A 21527-nucleotide genomic window follows, 5' to 3' on the forward strand; every position below is an offset into this window, starting at 1 on the left:
TGTGCCTGGTTCTGTGGCTGGGTCCCTGAGAAGGTGACCTGCAGAGGAAGAACATGGACAAGTGAATGGAAAGGCAGGCCAGGCCTGCAGCACCACACTTGTGTTCTGCTCCATGGAAGTCAGCTGTCTGTGGGAAGGAACTGTCAAAAACAAGCTGCCAGAAGGCCACAAAGAGAGTGGCACTGAAGCTGACCGTAAGATGAAGAGCCAGCAGTGGAAGAAGCTGTGGCAGTTTCCCCAGTAGAAGAAATCTCACGGGCAAAGGCCCTGAGCTTTGCAGTTTTAAAAAATGAAACAAAACACTGGAGAGGTCATGACTATGTGAAGGGCAGGTATCACAGTGGTGGTGGGCACTGGGCTAAAGCTGTGTCCTAGGCTTAAATGGGCCTTTCAGATTTTTCCTTGACTACTTTTTGAAAGTGAGTAAAATTATTTGTGACTAGAAGAAACTTAATGTCAAGGTTGTTGTTTTATGTGATTGACAAAGCTTCTACACAGTACACAAGAAATTCTCTCTGTAGTTTTATTTAAAAAAAAAAGTTACGCTTTTCGGCTTTTGGCTCGGAGGAGGCAACGGTGCAACTTTCTTTGGTCGTCCCGAATCCGGGTTCATCCGACACCAGCCGCCTCCACCATGCCGCCCAAGTTTGACCCCAACGAGATCAAAGTTGTGTACTTGAGGTGCACCGGAGGTGAGGTCGGCGCCACATCCGCCTTGGCCCCTAAGATCGGTCCTCTGGGTCTGTCTCCAAAGAAAGTCGGTGATGACATTGCCAAGGCTACCGGGGACTGGAAAGGCCTCAGGATTACAGTGAAACTGACCATCCAGAACAGACAGGCCCAGATTGAGGTGGTGCCCTCTGCCTCTGCCCTGATCATCAAAGCCCTCAAGGAGCCACCATGAGACAGGAAGAAGCAGAAAAATATCAAACACAGTGGGAACATCACTTTTGATGAGATTGTCAACATTGCCCGGCAGATGCGACACCGGTCCTTGGCCAGAGAGCTTTCTGGAACTATCAAGGAGATCCTGGGGACCGCAGTCTGTGGGCTGCAATGTGGATGGCCGCCACCCTCATGACATCATTGATGACATCAACAGTGGTGCCGTGGAGTGCCCGGCTAGTTAAGAAGTAACAAGAAAATATTTCAATAAAAGACTTATCTGATAAAAAAAAAAAAGTTACAGGGGATGAAGAGCTCACTTAGTGGCTAAATCGTATGTCATACAAATATGAGGACAGAACTGGGAAGGCATGGCTACTGGACTAACCATTTGGAAGCTCTGTGGTCACGAGAGACTGTGCCTCTTTAAAGTGGAGGAAGATACACACTGTCAACTTAAGTGTCCACACTCACACACACATCCACATACGTGTGTCCTCACATATGCATGCATCACACACACACACACACACACACACACACACACACGTAAAATTTTTTGCTTAAGGAGGGTAGGATAGTGCTTGCCTGTAAGCTTAAAGGCCTGAGTTTAACCCCCAGAGCCACACTAAAAACAAAACTTGGGAATAGTAATGTATTTGTAATCTCAGTGGTGGAAAGGTTGACATGAGTTTCACTAGTCTGACTGGCCAGCCAGCCTTATCTCAAATCACAAGGTGGCCAGCACATGAGAAACATCAAAAGTTGTACACACACACTCACACACCATTCTTTGAGGACTGCAGTATAATTTAGTGGTAAAATGTTTGTTTCACATGCATGAAGCCCCTGGGTTACATCAATAGCACCTAAAAGAAAAATTCTTTGTTAGTTTGTCAAAATAGATTTGGAGACCGCCCATTTCGGAGCTTGGACTTCTGTCACACATTTATCCATGTGTGGACAACAAAGCCACTCTCAGATTTGTTCACTACTGGTCAGGATGCCAATGAAACTGAGGACACTGCTTGCCTTACCCTGACCACAGCACCAGGCCTAGGGGAAAGCCAGGACTGTAAGAAGCTGTGTTTGCCTGCTTACTCTGAGGTCATCAGAGACTGCCTTCTCCAGGGCTAGGCAGTACTAAGAAGCCTGTAATTCAGTCTGCATCCACAAGGAAGCCCAAACCTCAAAGCCTTAGGAGCAGGCTAACATCAGACTGTCAAAACCAAAGGATAGAATTAAGGTCTCTCTCCACACTGTCCGCAGTCAGGAACTATGGGTTGTATGATAGAGAGGGGGTGAGCTATGGTGACTTGAGTTCAAACCAGGACAGACACTTCTGCATCTCAAGTGGAATGTCCCCCAGAAGGCCCAAGCCCTCCTCCTTAGCAAACTACTATATAAACGCTGTTGTCACTGTATGGTGGATCCCATCCATAACTGCAGACTGGCGTTTGCTTCTTCTGTTCCACAGGCCATCTATATACTGCTTTCTGGATGCCATGTTCTTTTCAGCTGACCCCAGGAGCAGGCTGAATCCATGCTCTCAGCCTCAGAATCACCTGGGGAATTTGAGCCTCCAGAATCCAGGCTGAATATTTCTGAAGGCCTGTCCTGTAGTTCCTCAGGCTGCTGCCTGCCTAACTAGGACAGGACAATAGTGGGTTTCACATTCCTTGGCACCCAAGAACCAGACGCAAATCCATTTTCTGCATCTCTGGTGTTATGACATCTGAAGCCTTGCTGATGGGAGAGACATGGACCTTTCCAAGACACACTCCCCTGTGATAACACTTCATGGATGAGCAGCCAACACAGAGCACAGGCTCAGAGGTACCTTTTTGAAGCTCCCCTGGCTTTTCCCTGCTTGATGTTTATTCCTCTGCCCTAGGGAATCTCCCAGGGCCAGGTGCTTGACAAGCAGGGACTACTCGGTAGCCCCAACAAGATTTAAACTGTCTATCCTAAACCTATTATCTGACTTTGCTTGTTTCTTTTCACAGAAACCACAATGGAGGACAGGCACAATATGCCAGCTCCTGCTTCCCAGACCAGTGAGCACTAAGCCCTTTCTCTAGATGAATGTCTCCCTTCCTGCTGGAGACAGATTCTGGTGCTCCTCCATCACCCTTTCCTTCTTTTTGCAGCACACACATTCAGTAAGACTCAATGATACATTTACTGTGCATTGTTCATTAATCTAAAATAAGCTGTGTGGTTTTCCAGACCTTGGATAAGTCCCTTGAGAAGCAGTGTTGACGGCATCTGGTGGAGTCAGCCTGGACTGCAACCGCCCCTCGACCCACATCTAAGTCTGCTCTAGGGCAGTTCTGGCCACCACACACTAGGGACAGGGGCAAGGACATACAGTGAGGCACTGTAGGGCACAGGGGGAAATGGTAAACAACCTGCCTGCACATCAAGAGGGAAACAGATCACCACTGTGGCAAGCCATATGAGGTTAGAAGGAACAGACAGAGCTCCACATACCAGCACAGCAGGAACAAAAACGGAAGAGTGAACAATTTTATTTTTCAAACAATGTGTTCAAAGTGGCATAATTTCTTTAAATTTCTAACACACACACACACACACACACACACACACACACACACACACACTCATGGGCGCGCTCATTAATAGAGGTATAAGACTGAGCTGAACAAATCCAGTTGTTATCTCTGGGCCAAGGGCAGCAGCTATAGGAAGAATAACTATGAAGCTAACAAAATGTCATCTAGTTGTGTCAAGACACAAGTCAGGTGTGCACTGAACCCTTTCCCCCCCAGAGCAACCATGAGATGGGAATAATCATATCCCAGTTCATAGGTGAGGAAACTGGCTCACAAACTGTGAAAAACAGGTGCCTTCCAGTGAGGGCACCACACACACTGCATGGCCCTCTTTCTCCTCCAAGTAGGCACTTCCCTCTTCTTGCCCTTCCTGCACCCTATACCCACCTGTTGCTCTTGGCAAGGTCCCACTCAGCATGCAGCATGGCAATTACAGGTTGTATCATCTGTCTCTTCCAATCAAGGCAACGATGTCCACCATACTCACTTTTACTTGTGTGTATGTCCATGTACAGCAGGTATGCTCACACATGTGTCTGTGGAGGCCAGGGGCTGACCTTAGATGTTCAAACTCAGACGTCATCTTTCTTGGGTTTTGGCTGTTTTTGTTTTGAAACAGGCTCTCAATGGAACCCAGGGCTCACTGACTAGGCTAAGGCTGGCTGGTGAGTAAGCCCTAGGAATCTCCCGTCTCTGCCTCCCAGAATTGGGACTGTAGCCAGACAGCTCCTCACCTGTTCTTATGGGGTGCTGGGACCTGAACTCAGGTCCTCATGCTTGCATGAGTTAGCACTTTACTGACTGGGCTATCTTCTTAGTTCTTTTCATTGTAATTAACTGTTTGTGCAACCCAGTGGATGAAGCTCAGGGATGATCTCCAGTTATTGATTTTCTGGAGACTTACTAGACAACAGCCCAGGGTAGCCTGAAACTATGCATACCAGGCTGGCTTTAAACTCCTGGTCCTCCTGCCTCAGCTGGGTTTATAGGTATGTATGCCATGAGAAGTAAAGAATGTTTACCATTCTTCTCCTCACCCCCATGTCTACTGGCTGCTGTGCTCTGCCCATCCTTATTGGCTTTGGTTGTCTACAGTCCCCAGGTATGACCCCTCCTGAGTATCATTCCCTGTACCCTCAGACTTCTGCTACTTTGTTTCTTTTGCAAGTCTTAGCTCAGCATCCATGAGTCAGGAAGCTCCCTACAAATCAGTAGCTGTCTCCTTCCTCAGTGGGCTTTACTCTTTACCTCTTATCACACATACCTCTTTCTCCATAAAAAATTACTTATCTCAGTGTATGGGTATTTTGCATATGTATGTTTGTATGTGTGTATGCCCACAGAGGCCAGGCATTGGATTCCTTGTAACTGGAGTTATAAACAGTTGTGAGTTGCCTCTCGGTCCTGGGAACTGAATTGAGGTCCTCTGGAAGAATAGACAGTGCTCTTAACTGCAAAGCCAAGTCTCCACCCCACTTTATGGTTTTTGCTTGTTTTAAGAGGAATATCATTAATATTGTATTATTATTTTTTTTAGCATAATCTGTTTCGGAGCTTGCAATCTTTCTGCCTCAAACTTCTGGATTCTGGAACTACAGGTACATGTTACTATGCCTAGATCATGTATTTCTTAATTTACCATTTGTTCCTAGGCTGCCCAACCCCAAGAATACAGCTTTCATGTTGCAAGGGCTGAGTCTATTTGACTACTGCTGTCTTCCCAATGCTGTTTAGCCCTTAGCACCAGGAGCTTCTGGAATGAATGAATGCATGAAGGAGAGATAGAGATGGAACTGGTGAAGACTCCAGTCCTGGCCGTGTGGGTTCAGTTCCAGAGGGGGAAGAAGAAATTTCCCAGTGAGGAAGTGGAAGAAGACACATCTAAAGTAGGAATGTCGTCGTCTTCGACTGTCGGCTGTGAGTGATGGGCACTTGGAATGTTTTGTCCCTTTCTGCCTCCCTTCCTGGGTCTTTCCCACTTGCAAACCTCTCTTCTCAGTTTTATTTTTAAGTCTCTGTGCAGACACTGCACACTAATCACTAGTTTAAAAGGCACTAGAACACCATGAAATTACTGTTAACATTTCAAATGGCACTAATGCTCAGTACAGTACATTAAAGTTAGTTTACTGAATGGACAGTGACCATGGAATGGCTGAAAGGCACATTAGGGCTTGGAAGTTACTGGAGAATTGCCATTAAGAAGACTAATTAGACACCGAGCAAAGCCTTCTGCACAGCAAAGAAAACAGTGAGCTGGGTGAAGACACCTTACAGTATGGTAGAACATCTTTGATAGCTACATAACTAACAGGATTAACATCTAGATTATATAAAGAACAAGCCAAAAAATTAACCCGTTAGTAACTGAGCAAGTAAGATGGACATACAGTCCCTGAGACGTGGAATACAAATGGCAAATAAACCTGAGAAAATGTTTGGCACCCTCAGCTGTCAGAGGAAAAGGCACATTAAAATGACATGAAGATTCCATCTCACCCCAGCCAGAACAGCCAATATGAGAAAACAAGTGCTGGTGAGGAGGGGCCCTCATACACTGTTGGTGGAAATGTAACCGGGCACAGTCACCATGTGCCCTAATCCAGCCACCAGTCCTGTACCACAAGGACAGCGCTGTTTCCAACAGTGATGTTATAGACCCTGTTACAGACCCTGCCAGGTACCCATCAACTGACGAGAGGATAAAGAAAATGTGGGACATAAACACAACAGGTTTTTGTTTTTCAGTTGTAAAGAAGAAAATCAGACTGGGGGAATGGTTCAGCAGGCAAGAACATATGTTATGTGAACATGAGGACCTGAGTTTTTATCTCCAGAGCCTATGTAGAAAGGGTGGTGTGGTAGTACATGCCTGAGACCCCAGTGCTTGCTTATGTTCTCTCTCTCTCTGTCTCTCTCTCTCTCTCTCTCTCTCTCTCTCTCTGTCTGTCTTTCTGTCTCTCTCTCTCTCTGTCTTTCTCTCTCTCTCTCTCTCTCTGTGTATGTGTGTGTGTGTGTGTGTGTGTGTGTGTGTGTGTAGGTAAGAGAATCACTGGGGTTTGCTTGTGCTGAAGTCCAGGATCATCAAGAGCCTGTCTCAAAGAACAAAGTGGAGAGTGACAGTGCAGGACACTCAATGTCCTCCTTGGTATCTGTGTGTATGCACAGGCATATGGAACTGTACACACAAGCACACATACCACATACATAAATACCAACACCTAAATACTAATACATACATACCACATACATAAATACCAATACACATACATAAATACCCCATGTCCACTGTCTAAAGAATGGATCAATAACATGTCTATCAGAATACTACTCGGCCATCTGAGGAGACAGCTTTTCAATTGGAAACACCACACTAAGAGTTATAACTTAAGTCTGAGGTGCTCCTGAAGAGCTCAGGCACCACCAGACCTGGCTGTAATTTAAGGTGGAAAATCTTAGCTGGTTATAGTCGCTCATGCCAGTAATCCCAGCACTAGAAAGACAAGGCAAAATCAAAATTACAAATCTGAGGCCAACTAGCACTATAATAGTGAGAGAGAAAGAAAAAAAAATGTCTGGGGTTGTAACTGGGGTAGAAACATTTGCCTAACATGTGCAAGGTCCTAGGTTCAATTCTCAGTACAAGTGAAGGGGAAAAGAGAGGTGAAGCAGGGCCTGCCAGCTGCAGGCTTCCTGGTCCTACGCCATCTACACAGTACAATCTGTGGGTCAGGTAGCAAACTGTGGTCTCTGCCTTAACACCTCATAAAGATGACCTTCTAATTTACACAGACAACACCCTATAGGAGCCATTTTCACTCTGTTAAGATACTAAGCAAAAGAGGCCAATCAAGGATTTTTCTGATGAGCCTATTTTAGGTTTATGAAGTCCTGAAGCAGCGTGGACTACGCCTGCTCTATGAAGGCCACTGAGAAGTGGAGTACTCTTCTCAACAGTGGGACCATAGCTTCCTGCTGTGAGGTCTTGGGATCTTGTAGGAAGCCTGCATTCCCTTCAGTAGTAACTATGGTCCTCAGGGGATGTCAGAGCAACTGCATCCTTATATCACCAGCTCCAGAGCACGAATACAGAACTGCTTTCACCATCTGCTCACAAGACTAATGAATCCTACCAATGACTCTATATAAGGAAAGGAGCCTTGCAAATCCCCACTAACTCCCTGGGTGGCCCCAGGCAAAACAATCCACCCTGAGCCAGTCTCCCAAAGGACAATGAAAACCTCTAATTCTATATTCTGAGCTCTCTGCCTCACTGTCCCCTCCACTTTAGAAGACTGTCATACTCTAGAACCCCTGAACTATTCCCCTCCCTCAATAGGTTTGCCAGCCAGGGGCAAGCTATCAGGAAACATGAGGTTATACTAAGTTCTTGCTCACAGGATCGAAATCTTGTTACTGAAACAGGTAAACATCTCGTCTGTAAACAAGATCAGCAATATTGAAATCTGGGTTTCAAGTTCTCAGACTTTCTTTGCTCTAAAGGTATTTATTTATATATCCAACAAACATTCGAGTACCTACTATGTGTCAGCAGTGTGCCAGGCCTAGAGAGACAGGGGACTCAAACCAGGTTCTTGAAGGCTGCCTAGGACATTCTGGGATCCACTACCCGGAATTATCTGCAGCATCATGTGCACATAAACAAGTGGGATTCACACTGACACTGATATTCTTGATAAAGTCAGTCCAAAGTATAAGAATCAGTGCTTCCAACTACTATTTCCTAACTTTTGGCTGGACTGGAATATACAGCTCAGTGGCACGTGCTTTGTTAGCATATACACGACCCTGGATCTCATGTTGGAAAAAGAAAACAAAACCATCAGAATAAACCTGGCCATCCTGGAACTACTGCCAGAAGGAATTTTTTGAGATGCATCCTTGAAGGCTTTTCTGTTTTATCTCCCAGGTTTGCTTGCTCAGGGTCAGTTGCACATTCTCCCTTTATAAGTTCCTCCTCCCTCTATATGAGTCTGTGTGTCTGAGACAAGGAGTTACCTTGTCCTACCTCCGGAGTGCTAGGATTACAGGTGTGCATGAGCACACAGGGGCAGCGTCTTCAAAATTCAAAGACTTATTTGTTGGCACTAGATCTGCAGACTGTCTAATAAACAGGGATGTAACACGTTCCTTCCTATCTCATTACCCTATGAGAAATGAAGAGAGGGACTTGCAGAAGAGTCAAACAACACCAACATTCTTAGGTCTCCAGTCTAAGACAGTCAATGAAAATCCCTCGAGCACCACCTAAAGATGCTCTATGGATTTGTCACTGAGATCCTCTGCTACTCTCAGTGACCTCAAATTTGCTGGAATTCAATATGGTGTAGAGAGTAAATACAGAAAGTGCTTTGATGACAGTAGTCTGATGGCCACCGTTCTCGGGGTATGGAACATAGAGGTGGGACCCAAGATATTTCCTGCAGCCTTTGATCATGGGGCCTTCTGCACACTTCAGGTGCAGCATGGTAGTGACCAGATCCTCAGAACACTCCTCTACACTTCACATAATGTACACACAAGCCCAAGAGACCAGTTTCCTAACTGCAGAGATAAAAGGAAACTATTTCTAGAAAAAGCTAATTACTGGACTGAGGAATCGCAGCAGTATGAGACAAAAGTGGCTTCTGGCATTTCAGCTTCTACAGTAATACTTGTTTTTTATTACATGTATGTAGGTGGGTGTGTGCATGCACCTAAGGATACCCTCGAGTTGTTAAATACCCTAGAGTTCCAGATATGAGTTCTGGGAACTGAACTCGGATCCTCTGAAAGACCACCAAGCTCTTAACTACTGAGCCATCTCTCCAGCCCCAAATTCAGAACTTTGGGATGGCATCGGGAAGAGTCCCTAGGCCAGGTAAAAGGCATAGAGCCTGGATGTGGACCTTCTAAAGAATCAGATGATTGCCCCTTATGCTCACAGCCATCCTAATAATAAACCTCTGCAGGCTTAGAAAAATGAGGCTGTCTTGAAGCAGGTATGACACATAGACTGAAAACAATTCACTCATCAAGCACTTAGGAAGGATCTGTCACTCCCTGGACAGGGAAAACCATCATAGCCCTGGACGTCAAAAGATCCTGTATTCTAGTTGGTTAGACAAACAAAATTAACAGAATGAAATTTAAAAGGCATGCTGCAGACATAACAAAGTAAAGCCACATACTCAGAGCTATTAAATGTGCCAGGTGTGGTCAGACACTTGTAACCCCAGTACTTGGGAGTATGAAGCAGGGGATTGTTGGTTCCAGATCATCCTGACTATACAGTGAGTTTCACATGGCTTGAGCTGCAGAGTAAAACTAAAACCTTGTCTCAAAAAAAAATTTACATGAATTTATATTCAAAATGTCAAATTTTAAAAAGGAGCTGGTGAAGCTAAGGAGATTGCTCAGAGGGTAAGAGTGCTTGCTGCAAAAACATGAGGATCTGAGTTCAGGTTCCCCAATATCCGAATAATCAGACATGGACGCAGCACTGTGTGAAGGAATACCATGTTAGTTTGAGGTTCAGTAAGAAACCCTGCCTCAAAGGAATAAGGTGACGAGATAAAGCAGCACACCTGATATCTTTTATATACAACACTCTCGCGAGCGTGCGCGCACACACATACACACACACACACACACACACACACACACACTCTCACCCCACACAAACATCACCCATACCCCACAACACCCCAACTAAATACCACCTCTCCACACAAATATACACACACTCAGTTTCCACATTCACACACACAAAAACAAAACAAAACAAGTTTGCTCTTTTCCCAGTTAAACATGGCACAATGGCATTTTTCAGAACACCACCTTTAGTCCTAATGCCCTGGAAATACTTCCAGACTCCAGGCATGGTGCCTTTCCCCATTCCCATTGTCATACCGCCACCGGAAGCCCTGTGACCTCTGGCCTTTCTTCAGGGTCGGCTGTCAGAACAAGCTTCAAGTGGCATTCCTTTTCTTAAGACTAAGTCCCAAATGGCTCACAAGGCCCACCGAGGTTGCAGCTATCTGTGCCCACACCCTAAGCTGACCACATGCCTTCCATGTCTTTCCACAGTGTCCCAGCCCTGCATTGGCAGCAAGTCCCCTGCCCTCAGAAGACAGCTAATAGCAGTCTATACTCTAACTTCCTCTGGTACCCACGAGAAAGCAAAGAACATATGCAGACTGGTAAATCCGAAGCGGAGGCTTGGGAACCACAACAAATAATAGCGGAAGAAATCCTTCTCTTTTCCCTCTGATCCCTTGCCAGTGTTCCCCACCACTACCCAGCAGCCAGAGGAGGAAAACTGCAGCTCTCGTCAACCAGTTGAGCTGTGTCCAGGGCACTGGGAGAGGAAGAAGAGAACAAGAGAGAGGCAGTCAGAAGGTGCTGTGCACCCTAGCCAAGCAGTGTATCAGCAACAGGAAGCTCTCTACTTTTCCCAAAAGAGTAGTTTCACTTGACTTGATGATGTTTAGAAGTGGAAAAGGCATAGGAAGACAACAGATAGGAGGGGCCTAGCAAGGAAGAGGAGTGCTTTGTACTGATGGACTCTGGTCATTTCTGCCTTACAAGCAATGGGTGCAGGGCTGGGAAGCTGTCTCACTGAGAAAAGGGCTTTCACTGAAAACACAGGCCTTGCACTTTTGACCCCCAAGAACTCATGTGAAAAAAATAAAGAAAAGCTTTGCTCTGTGTGCCTAAAATCCCAGCACTAGAAAAGCAGAGAAGGAGATTCTGGGGGCTCACTGGCCAGTCTAACCAAAGTGAACAACAGGAGTAGTGAGAGACTTGTGGCGGATAACACCTAATGGCATCTCTGGTCACTTACACACACGTGCAGCCCCAGCCCTCCAAACTCCAGAGGCTGAACCAGCCTTCTGAAGACCTTCGGAGGACAGGTGTGCAGAAGATACCCAGGGAGGAAAATCAGAGACAACCACCCTCAGAATGGGGGAAGTGGATAAGGTAATGAAAACAGCTCAAAACGTATGTCTTAGGGAATCCTGATTCTAGTCATATGTTCCCAACATTTTCTTCAAAACAATGACAATGTAACACTTTAAATCACTGCATACTTTTAATTCTTTAATGTATGACTGTCCCAAATTGCTATAGGTCCCTCCCTCCTTCCCTCCATATGTACAAGAGAGTCATTAGGAAAACAGGATGAGTTACCCGCCAGGTCTTAGGAAATAAAAAGAAGCAAATGATAAGAAGTCAAAAACCAAGTCTAGGCATGGGACTCAGCCCAGGGGCAGTTCCCTTGACTAGTGTGTGCGAGGCTCTAGGTTCAATCCCCATGCCCAGCAAAAAGAAACAACTAAACAATAAAATGTTCTTAAAGGCAGAATACAGCAAATAAGCAGATGGAAAGACCTTAGCATCACAAGGGAAATGCAAATCAAACCCACAATGGCTACACCAAGAAAACAGGCAACAGTGAGTGTTGGCCAGGGTCTGGAGAACAGTGGGGCCTAACAGGGCTGGAGCACACATGAAGTGAGAAGCTGCTTTACCCTGCTTTGGGAAGCAGCCTAGTAGCTCCTCAGAATGTCAGCCATGGGGTTACCACCTGTCCAGATGATTCCAGTCTTACGGAGCCTTTAAAACCCAGACCCAGACAGAGGGGCTGGTGGGACCTTTAGGACACTGGCAGTGTGCCCACAAAGTGAGATGTGGGCTCTCTTACCTCCCACTCCTTGATAGGTTGACTCACCAAGGCCTACATACAGGCAATGTGGCCAACCAGCCATGAACTGAGACTCTGGGCCAAATTTAACTGTATCTTTCCCAAGTTTATTAAGACAATTTTATAGCAATAAAAAGCCAACATCACATACATCCAGTGAATAAAGATCTGTTTATACAAGGCACATGTCCACACATTAATGTTCAGAGAAGTCTTGTCTGTACTAATCAAAAGGTGGGAACAGCCCCAAATGTCCGTCAACTGACTGATAAACACAATGGAATATTATTTGGCCATGAGAAGAGTGAAGTACTGTGTGGTCTCACGCATATAATCTCAGCACTGAAAACAACCCCAAACAAACAAAGCCTTGAACCCACAGCAAATGAGCTAGCACTACACACCTATTAGCACACCTAAATCCAAAGCACAAATGTGGACCAACAGGCACTTGTCAGTCCCTGCTACTGGAAATGCAAAGCACTCAAGACCAAAATGGGTTCCATGCTGGTGTGTGCTATAAAAGCCTGCACTCAAGTGTTTTTAGCAGTTTGAGTCTTAACTGTCCAAACTTGGGGAATATCTAGATATATTTTTTTAAACAAGCAAGGTCACATAAAAAAATCCAGAGAACCTCAGTTCCACACTGACAAGTGAGACAAGCCAAATCTACAGAGGCTCTTATTCATAGGTAAGCCTTTCTAGAGAAGGTGAAAGAGGAGGCAATGAGACCGTGGCCAGCAGCTGGGGGAGGGAGAAAGTAGGGCAGAGGGGACTTCGGCCAGTGAACCTTTACTTCATGTACATTTGCCAAAACTCGCAGAACCACATGACACAGAGAGTGGACCCTAATGTAAACCGTGGACTTTGGTTCCTAAGGATACCTCAGTACTGGCCCATCAACTGTAACAAACACACAGGTCACAGGAGAAACTGGGGGAGGATGGGAACTCAGGCAAGTCACCAAGAATTAAAACAAGTTTCCAATTAAAAAGAAAATGCTGAAGATGCTGTGGTCTGTTTGGCAAATATTTACACATTCTGAAAATAGTCTAGATGACAGAAATTCTAACACAAGATTCTAACCAGAAATTAAAACACCTACAATTCAAAAATCAGTTTCTGGGCAACTACAGAGGAGCTTGAGGAGAGCAAAGGCTTCAGTAGGGAAGTAGCAAAGGGAAGGTTATCCTCCTTGGGATTCACGCGGAGTTCCTAAAATAACACTTAGTGTGGAAAATATAATTTAGAGCTAACATGTTCACAATTATAAAAATACACGATTATGCATTTTAAAAATAGGATCCTAGTACTTACACTATTGTGCTTACATTTGAGTGTTGGCATGTATGCATGCATGCTCACACATGACAAGGGCACTAAGAGAGATGGTGGGTGCTAGTGTGAGGTGAGTGAATGTGAACAGTGAGAAGGTGAGTGTGAGCAAAGACAGCAGTGTAGGAAAGTGAGCTTGTCAGAGGGGTGAGCATTTATCCTCCCACACCAGGCCTGGGGTGGTATGTTCACAGGTAGCAATTCTCACACCATCTTCCTGCTTCTATTAGAGAAGCTCACGGTACTGTACCCACCTTTCCAACAGCCCACCAGGCAGTCAGGTTTCAACAAGGGCTAGTGGCTCTGCTTTTCTATCTGGAACAGGAAATATAAGTACTGCTTTGCCTCTCTCCAGTAATCATGGGCTGCTACCACTGGTAAGGGACCTATGTGAAAGGAGGGGTTGAGAACTATGCGGACAAACACCTTCATAATGCCAAGCCAGCGTGGCCTGCTACATCTGGTGTTGAGTGCCTGCTACTTTTCCAGGTTCCCAGCACCCACAAAAGACAACGCTAGACTACCTGTAACTCTAGCTCCAGGGATCCAACAACCCCTTATTACCTCTGCAAGCACCAACATGCATGTGGCAACCAACCAACTAACCAACCAACCAACCAACCAACCAACCAACCAACCAGTAATTGATAAATGATCTCTAGGGCTAAAGAGATGGCTCAGTAGGTAAAGTACTTGCTGTGCAAATGTGAAGTCCTGAGTTCAATCAGCAGAACCCACATACTGGGCAAGTATCTGGGCCGAATCCCAGAACTCTGCTACTAGAAAACTCCTAGGTCAGCAAGCCTGGGGTGCATGTCAGCAAACAACAAGACCCTGTTACAAAAAAAGGTAGAAACGGGGAACCAAGAACTCAGAGCTGGGGTGGACGGATGGATGGACAGACGGATGGATACACATGGTTTGCAAGCCCATGGCTGAGGAATGAGACTTAGAAAGTTGAATGCCAGTCTGGGCTGAACTCTGTTCTCTATCTTGCCTTAAGGTTCTAGGACTTAGGCTTACCCCATGTACAGCCCCCCCCAACCCCCATTTCTGTCTCTGCCACAGTCCTTTGCATCTTGGGTCCCTAGGTCCCCAGACTGGAGCTCATTAGCTAGCATGCTCAGAAGATGACTCCACCCCCATGTTGTCTTCATTTTTTTTTTGTCTTTCCCTCTGCCTGCTTCTTTCTTGCAATTCCAGTGCTAGAATTGTGCCTTAGTTACAACACTCACACTCACACCAGTCTTTACTACTAAGTTCTGGACTCAAAACAAGAATCAGGACTTCGTGTGGTTGGCACAAACAACTGTAATTCCAGCACTTGGAAGGCTGAGACAGGAGGACTGTGAGTTCAAGATCAGCTTGAGCTACATAGTGAAACCCTGTCTCAAAATAGCAATAGAAAACAAGTAGGACCAGGCAAATGGAGATCAAAATGCTGACTGTGTTCCTAAGAGTTTGGCTTGAGGGCAGGTAGACTCACTCACTAGAGCAGGCCAGTGGACAGAGGCACCCAGAAAAGGGAGTATGTGCTCTGAGAGCAGGGCTGCTAAGCCCAGTCCGCCCAATGGTCTCCCAGACTCACCAGCATAGCTAGCTCTTCCTCCTTCCTGGCACATGGGCTAAGAGGTAGTGGGAGAAGGTACCAGGATCACAGTGGCTAGGGCTAGGAAGACTAAGATCTTGTCCTTCAGGAACTCCAGCCTACACAGACAGTGAGGCCCTGACACTGTGACAGTAAGGTGTTGAGAGATAAACACCCCCCAAACCCCCCCTCCACTCTCTTCCCTTTTAGGCAGACGCCTTGGCCATTTGCAGCTGTGGCAGTGTTTGGCTTATAGTTAGGGACTTGTCGACTCAGCTTCCCCAGATGATTACTTTTAATGAGACACCTGCTCTAACTAGTCGCTGACAGTTCTGGTATGTCTGCTTAAAGTGTCTCAGAACTTTACAGTCCCACTAAATGTGTACTGATAAGGAGGTAAATGACCAGGTCTCCATTTCTCCATTCTGACCAAGCTTCCACAGTTTCTCTTCTTAAACACTCCATACCACTTTTAACAAGTCTTCTAGCTCTCCCGACTCCCCATTTTTGTTTTGTTTTGAGACAGATATTTATTACATGGGTCCTGTACTTCAACTCCCAGAGTCCCACCAGCCTCTGCCTCCGAGTGCTAGGATTAAGTGTCTGGAGTAGATCAGGTTGGCCTCAAATTCAGTACATAGCTGAAGATTTCCACTGTTCTTCCCCGTGCGCCCCCTGCAAGGAAGGGCATGGTTTTCATTGAGAAAACATATGTGGCCACGAAAAATATACAGTCACTGGCTACTTGTGTGAGACAAGATTTGCAGATAAAAATGTGAGTGCAAAGTGAAAATCTTATTACAACAAAGAAAAGCTTTTCAAAGCTCGCCTTCTGCATATGTCCTTGAGTATTGAAGGGACGGATTGTGTGTACATGTGGAGGTCAGAGGACAGGCTACCCCTGTCTTTTTGAGATAGGGTTTTACCAAGTAGGCTCAACAAGATAGCTAGAGAGCCCTAGAAATCTTGGTTTTGATTCCCCATGCTGGGATCACAGACATGCACTATCACACAAAGATTTTTAACATGCATTCTTGGTCTCAAACTACGGTCTTCCATAATTTTCCTAACTAAGCCATCTCTCCAGCCCTGTTTTATGTGCTTGTGTGCCTGCCTGCCTGCCTGCCTGCCTGCCTTCTGTCCATCCTTCCTTTTAGATAAGGTATCACTCTGTAGACCAGACTGACTTTGAATTTGGGAGCCTCTTGCCTCAGCATCCTGAGTGCAAGAATGCAGGCATGCACCACCCTGCTGGGCTAAAAGCACTCTTTTCAAGGGAAGGGATCTGGAAGGGAGCAAGTAACATCATTTTTGGGTTAACAGGGCTTTCTCTCAGAGCTATCTGCATCGTGCCTACAAAGATGAGTAGAATTTCACCCTAAAAATTCTTGTCATCTTTGTGTCTCTTGGTGCTGTTGGTGGCTGTGGAGGTGTGTGTCCACCTTAACCCTGGCCCTGATGAAAATTTCCCACCTGTGGGACCCTCAGGCCCTAGCACTGTTCAGGATTAGTCAAGCAAATCTCATCAGATGCCCACTAGAAGGATAGAGTGGCCTAAAGCCAGGCAAGGTCTCCTGAGTGGCATTCTCTCAGCCTCTTGAGCATTGATATCCTGCCTCCTATTTAGTCTTTCCTTTGTCTTTCTAGTCCCAGAGATAAGCACCTAAAAGATAAGCCAGACTTAGGGCATGGCTCTGACTAGGCTCTGAGGGGTGGAACAGGTCTTCCTGCAGACCTGGAAGATGCCTGACCCCTGCCCTACTGCCCCAAACAGACCCTACTAGCTAGCTCATCCCTAGCAGACACAGTCGCAATACTTTCCATATATCCGCTCTCCACACCTGTATACTCCTCCACCCACAGTTCTGCTTGACTGGGTTCAATAGCTGATGGGCACCTTCTGCCACCTGCAAGAGCACAGGCTAGCCCCAGTGATGGCCATTACCACTGTCTTGGCTGCAGCAGTCTGACTCTACAGGGTAAGTGGTGCCCAGGGAAAGCTGCCAGCCATGAGGCCTCTGGAGCTGTATAGAGCAGAGGGCAAGGATGTTTGTAACTCCTGACTGCTCCTCTGAGGCGCCCCCCAAGAGGAAGGAGTATGCTCTGCCATATGGATGGTATGTATCCAAAGTTCAAGTTTCAGATTAGCTCAAGGAACCCATCCAGGAACAGCGGCTCCAAAAAATATACTAATGCAGAGTGAAAAGTATGTCAGTGCACCAGGACAGTCAAACACTTCCTTGGACACCTTCCTGTGAATGGTGCTGGAAATCAAACACAGAGCCTCATGTATCCAAGCCCACGTTTTCTACTGAACCACATTCTCTCCCCCTAAACAGAGGTCTTATTTTCTGGGTCTGTGTGCTTCAGTGTGTGTGTGCTCTCCATGTACATGCAAGTGTTTCCGGAGACCAGCCGAGTATCAGGTACCCTAGAACTAGAGCTAAAGCACTTAAGCCTCCATGCAGGTGCTGGGAACTGAACACAGGTCCTCTGCAACAGCGGCAATGCTCTTATCACTGAGCCATCTCTCCAGCCCAAGATAGACTTCTTTTTATTGACTATTTTATGTTTTTCTATTTCAAATGTCATCCCCTTCCCCCCACACCCCCCTCAAGATAGACTTAATTGGCAAATGAAGCACACAGAAAGACTATCACCCAGGCCAGCAATAATTATTCCCGATGTTTACTCTACAACTGAATCAGGTGACACTGAGTGACAGCGTTGACAGCCCACTGCAGCTCTTTTGATTTTTGTTTTCAAACCTTGATTTTATTTATTGTTTGTGCATGAACATACACATGTACTTGATATGTGTATGCAGGCACATGAGTACCACAGTGCACATATGGAGATCAGAGGGCAACTCCATGAAGTCGGTTTTCTCTTTTAGCCTTTACATATGTTCTGGAGACTCAACTCAGGCTGTGAAGTCTCTTGGTTTCCTTAGAGAGGGTCTCCCTATGTTGTCCTTACTGCACAGACCAAGGTGGTTGCAAGCTTGCAGTGGCTCTCCTGCTTCTGCTTCCCAATAGGTGAGCTCAGAGAGGCACCTCATCAGCCTCACAGGCTCTGACCCTTTTGTCTAGATGCAATCAATCTATGGTTAGGAAGAATGCTGCCCTTCAGGTAGTGAGAGAAGTACCAGGCCCATTATATGAGCTACTTTGATAATCATCCTGTAATTATAGGTCTAAATAAATTTTGTATCTTCATCTATCAGTGATGGGCTCCATGGCTCATTCTTGGCTTTGCCATTAAAAAGAAAAATTGCTCTATGAGTTGACTCTGAACACCTGCCAGCACCAGTGCAGCCCTGTTCCCAATGAACATTCTGACAGACGATGAAGGTCAAACGCTGCTCCTCTCACACAAGAACATGGGAACCTGAGAGGTGTGGAGCTCTAAATCCCTATCGGTAGCTACAAAGATCTTACTGGCTTTCCCCCTACAACTAATGGAAAGATGCTTTTGTTTTTGGGTGTTTCAAAAGAACCAACCATATGTGTCCAAGTGTAAGAGAAAAATCTGTTTACTCAGTGCAACTTGCCAACAAGGCAGTAAAAACCCAACTGTGCTCCAGACCTAGAAAGCTGACTTCCTCCTCAGCACCCCTGCCAGCCCACCCACCGTGGGAGGCACTGAGCCCTAAGCAAGGCTTCTGAGTTCAAGAAACACTATCAGAGGCCAGGAGTTTCAACCTGATTAAAAACACAAATGGATAATGGAGGCATCTCCAGAGTCCCAGACTCCTTAGCCTCAGCTTCTAAATAACAAATCCCAAGCAATTCCTTTGGGTTGGGGGGGTGCATGCATGTGTGCACATGTGTGTACACATGTGTGTGCAGGTGCACTTGCCTGTCTTCTATTGCTCTCCACCTAAGTTTTGGAGACAGGGCTTCCTCATTGAACATGGAACTCACCGTGCTGGCAACTCTGGCTGGCCAACAGGTCCTAGCACCTTCACCAGTGCTGTGGCCATAGGCACACACTGCTGTGCTCAGCTTTTTATATGGGAGTTAAGGATCAATCACTTTAAACTTGAGCTATGCTTCAATTCTTAAAACCCCCACTGTTTTTCCAGTTTACAATAAAAGTTAAATTTGTAGTTCATGAATACCCTTGAAACGACATGCTTTGTGTATGGACTTTCCATCATGACTGTGGCGGTGTGCATAGCAAACGTCCACATTTAAAGCACTCCTGTATATTACAGAGCCCAGCTCCTACCTGTGCGGACTGTCTCCATAGCCCTACCTGTTGTATCTGTCCAAATGGTTCCTGCTTGTGCATCTTTCTTCTCTGCCTGCTGGACTCTTCCAGAGTCTTCAAAGGCTGATGTATCCACACTTCCTGGACAGGGCCTCTCTGCCTCTGCCAGGGTTAATTTTCCCTTCTCCCATTGAGTCACCTCTCCGCCTCCACAGCTGCATTTAGTGTGGTATACAATCATACGCTACTTACTTGTGTAATATCTCTGCAGGCACAACAGATGCCCAAGGCTAGGAATAATTGGTATTCATGAAGTGCCCCTCCCCCAGCAAGCACCCAGTGGAGTGCTTTGTACATTCTAAACTTAAACAATTTTTTTAAAAAATTAATTTTATTTACGTGTGGAATGTACACTACGTGTGTGCAGTTGCCCAAGGAGACCAAAAGAAGTGGGTCACTTGAGCTGGAGTTATAGATGGCCTTGAGCCACCAGACGTGGGTGCAGGGAATTTAATTTCTGTCCCTTGGAGAAGTGAAACATATTCTTAACTGCTGAGCCATCTCTTCAGCCCTGAACATTCTGAATTTAATTATTTTACTTCAGCATCAACATGCCCATCCCCCCACTCAAATAGTACAAATTTCCCAGAAGTTTCTAAAGCAATACAAACACATGTAAGACAGGTCTGAGCTGAAGTAGTTCAATAAGACACTGATACAATCATGTAGATGATGTAACAAAGACCCTCCAATAATTAACAACTGTCTTAACATTAAACATATCGAAAGATGGAAACACTGGTCGATGACTCCAAGCTGGGCTTCAGTGTAGAGGCCATTCTATTTCCGAAAGTGTCAGTTTTACATCATTTCCAAAATACCAAATACATGAGCTCTGACGGAGCCCTGCTAGGAATCAAGAGAGTTATCTAATCAAGATTAGAGAGAGAATACACGGGGCAGTCTTACTGGGATTATTTGCGGTAAATCAAAGCAACAAGTAGGCCTAAATATTTAGTTCACCAGAGTGGAGAGGGAAGCTAATTTTTGTATTCCTGCCCCAAGGAACCAGGAAACAGGCATGTTCCAAGTGGCCCAGCGGAGAGATGTGGCAGGGCCACAGAAGGATCTAATCTTCCACCCTCTGCCTGGCAGGGATGTTTCCATTTGTCCACTGGATAGAGTCAGGGCTCTCATAGAGGACCAAGGACGCAGGAGGTGGGGGCCTGGGCTGATGTTGCTGTTACCCAGACCCAGGGGCTGATGTTACAGCCTCATTTGACAAGGAAGCAGATTCAGAGGTCAAGAACAAAAGTGCAGCTGGGCAACAGCTGAGTGTTACAGGGGCTGCCTGGCTAGAGGGTGGCATTCAGCTTAATCCCAAGTCCAGGAAAACTCAGAATAAGACAGAACAACAAAAAGAAGTGGGTAGCTCTGTCACCGGAGTCTCACATTAAGAAGAAAACGTGCATGGGAATGAAAAGTATTTGACACAACAGTCCTGGATGCCTCCTACTCCCCGCCTCTAAAATCTGTCAAAAGACATAAATGTGCAAATTTGAGATGAGCAAGACTCAATCAGAATAAACACAGAGAAATCTATGCTGAGCCAAATCATACTTAAATTTCTGGATACTAAAGAAAGGAAAAAGAAATCCACAAAAGCACCTGGAGAAAAATGAAGCAGTGACAACGACAGCAAGTCACACGGCAGGGAAGGAGGAAGGCAGCGTGTTTTTCTAAGCACTGAAGTGTCCAGCTGGGGACTGTAGCTCACTCAATAGAGAACCCCTCTGGGTTCCATCACCAGCATGACATAAACTGGATGTGGTAGTGCATGCTTGTAATCGCAGTACCAGGGCGTGAAGGCAGGAGGATCATAATTCAAGGTTATCCTTTGTTACAGAACAAGTTTGAGGCCAGACCAGGCTATAGAAGATGCTGACTCAAAGTAACTAGGTAAACGTTAAGTATGAATTCTACAGCTGGTGATGGCAGAGCACTAGGGCTCAGTTGGTAGAGTATTTACTTAGAATGTATGAAGCCCTGGGATGGACCCTCAGAACTACACAAACTGGATGTGGTCATACAAGCCTGTAATCCCAGTCTGGGATGCTAAGGAAGGAGGGGTCACAAGTTAGAGACTGGCCTGGGATACATATGAAGGCCCTTTTTCAAAAACCAGGTGAGATGGCTCAGTGGGCAAGAGCTGTACAAGCTT

At 45.9% G+C, this 21527-nt stretch overlaps 1 protein-coding gene and 1 pseudogene across 2 annotated transcripts in view; one reads left to right on the plus strand and one right to left on the minus strand.

Annotated features, from left to right (window-relative positions):
* Positions 1-21527, minus strand: part of GNA12 (G protein subunit alpha 12) — a 75794-nt gene that overhangs the window by 46468 nt on the left and 7799 nt on the right. The window lies entirely within an intron of this gene.
* Positions 562-1182, plus strand: LOC308439153 (large ribosomal subunit protein uL11-like; annotated as a pseudogene). Its single transcript has one exon. The product of its transcript is annotated as a large ribosomal subunit protein uL11-like (transcript).

Source organism: Micromys minutus (genome assembly GCF_963924665.1).
Source record: "Micromys minutus genome assembly, chromosome: 29".
Lineage (NCBI taxonomy): Eukaryota > Metazoa > Chordata > Mammalia > Rodentia > Muridae > Micromys > Micromys minutus.